The sequence below is a fragment of the Belonocnema kinseyi genome, chromosome 2, assembly GCF_010883055.1.
Source record: "Belonocnema kinseyi isolate 2016_QV_RU_SX_M_011 chromosome 2, B_treatae_v1, whole genome shotgun sequence".
In the NCBI taxonomy this organism is placed as follows: domain Eukaryota; kingdom Metazoa; phylum Arthropoda; class Insecta; order Hymenoptera; family Cynipidae; genus Belonocnema; species Belonocnema kinseyi.
Window position 1 is genome coordinate 87531660 of NC_046658.1, and position 2848 is coordinate 87534507.

Sequence of the window (2848 nt, forward strand, 5' to 3'; positions counted from 1 at the left end):
AAGTCCATGTCTCGCTACCGTATAGTACAGTCGGTACAAATATAGAATTATGTATTGCCATTTTAGCTTTATTTGATATATTTTTACTTCTGATAAGGGGATATATATATGTAGGTCCGAGATCCCCCTTAGCGTTATAAATTTTATTTGTGATATAATGTTTAAAAGTTTAATATATGTATTCATTCTAAGCAGTGCCATTAACATGTATTGACAAAATACCCGCAGTCAATTATTATTTATTTTTTAAATACCTTTTTTGTTATATCTTTAGATTATAGAAATAGTGGGTGTTAAAATTAAACAAATAGTTTGAAAATTATATTTTTGTAATTATAAATAATATTCAGACGATATGCAGTCGTATGATGATGAATGGATGGTCTTGAAACAATGGAATCATTTTTGATCATTTTTAAAATTAACTCCGGCATTTTCGTACGCCAGCGGTTTGCCAGTGCTGCGCTAGTACTGGCAGTCAGTACTGCGCCAGAGCTGGAACGCCAGTACCGCCAAGCATTACAAGCCAGTACTGGCACAGTACTGGCCCAGTACAGACAGCCAGTATTGGAACTCCGGCAGGCTGTTTTGGGCCAGTACTGGGCCGGTGGTGTATTTGTACCTGGGAAGTATGGACAGTTTACGGATAAAATTATTGTAATTTAATCATTTATATTAACGAGATTGCGGAACGAAAATTTATGAAAAGAACAGTCATGTTCATATTATTCAATCAACAAAATATAAGATTACTCTTCGTGTTGAAAATTGCTTTAAAAACAGAACTGATAACGAGCTGCTCTCCTCAATTGTATATGTCATGCAAATTTATCGAAAAATTATGGGAAGTCGCATTTGCATGCAATATAGGTGTTCCAGAAATGGATGAAAGGTCGTATTCTACGTAAACATGTTTACAAAATAAAAAGGGTCCTTCAATTATAGACCATTTGAGAGCAGTTTATAGAAAAAAGGTTCAACGATGCATTGGAGTAAAAAACCAAATGATGCGAAAAATTGCAGACAAGTTGGAATTGCGCGTACTTTTTCCTGACCTAGAAACGGAAATTATTGACATGACAATCTTCCGACATAGGGCATCTGCACATATAACTAAAAGTTACATGAAATAAACCTTATACGTCTTCTCTAGTCCTGTATTTTGTTTAGATTAATAAATCACTACTTATGACAGACGACATTCTTTGAAATGTAGATTTCTAATGATTTTCCGCATTTTTAGCCCCAGATTTTTTGTTCATTATAATTGAAATGTGACTTTGATATATGTCTTTTTGAATAAAAATCTCAGATTATCAGGCTACATGTGTTATTAATCACAACCGATTAATAACTGCTTCATTATTCGATATTTAATTGATTCCTAGGTCTTTCATTTCAGTCAGCGTACCCCATACCATGGGGCATGGTGTCCGTCATATTACTATCGTTTTAGTTCAAGAGTATGAACATTGTAGAATAAGAAGTATAAAACATCATAATTCTTGAGAGTATAATTCAATGAAAAAAATTACTCGAGAGATGATCAACATTAAGTAAATGTTTTCTTATCAATCAAAGTAAAGTATGTCCCAAACCCTATTTATAACCTCGTATTCAGGTATTGAACAATAATATTCGAAATCCTATTTCCGTATTTTTTTTTCTCCTAAATTGAGAAATATTCAAATTAAATTAAAAAAGGAAATAAATATGTGTGGATTTAGGATTATCTAAGTACAAGGGTACCTTCCCATTAAGCAAAATTTCGGAGTTTAAAAAATTATTTCTAAACAATTAAAACTCCTGTTGATTTATTTTCTTGCCTCAAGATTGTTTTGTACTTCAAATTAATTTTCAAACCAACAAAAATTAGGTAAAAAGATTTTACACAGTTTAGACAAAAATAATTATTAATGTCCCTCTTGGTTTTTTAATCTAATAATAAACTTGCAGCAAAGCGAAATTTTGAGAAAAAAAAATCAATAAGATTTTCAATGGTTAAAAAATGATTTCCTAAACTCCAAAATTTGCTCTCCAATAAAAGGAAACCTGAGTTAAGAATTTTTTTTTTAATTTTCAGTTTATTCATAGTTAAATATAAATCTTAGTTAACTTCTAGTTGATTTCCATTCTTTGTTAGGTTTTAAATAAAAATGTTATATAGGGTTTCAAACGTTTAAATTCAGTATTGATTTAAATTTAGATTTATAAAATAACAAATTTTCTGAGCTTTTCTACATTATCGATCGAATTACCGAACTGTAAAAAACTAACACGAAAATTACCTAACGTGGGCCTTTTTTGTAGTTGACACCATGCACCACGCGGACAATATACCCCACTGTCTCTATGGATTTTTAATGAAGAATTTTTAGTGTAATATATAATCAACCATTTTCATGAACCATATAACAAATAATTTACATAATTATGCCAGAAAAATAACTGATATGCATTTGGAAAACTGATTCAAATTTGGCTCATATTCAATCTTAAAAAGGAACTATAAAGTCGGAGGCAAATATTGAGTTCCCTCACTTCTTTTGATTGCAAGTCCCACACAAAAAATCCGCGAACTCACATCATAAAACTGTGCATTTTAAGCCATTCAACGGATTCCCATATTTATTTGTTCTCAAGACAAAGTATTTGTAAATAATTCCCTTAAAAAGTAAATTATTCAATATTTCAGAATTTTTAAACATGAATCGCAAGAAAGAAAAAGTAACTGTCATTAATTTTTTAATTATTTTTATACTTTAGAAATATATATTAAGGGAAATAATTAATGCTCACTATATTTATTCAGGGCTGTCACATAGTCACTTAAGTCACTTTTATTCTG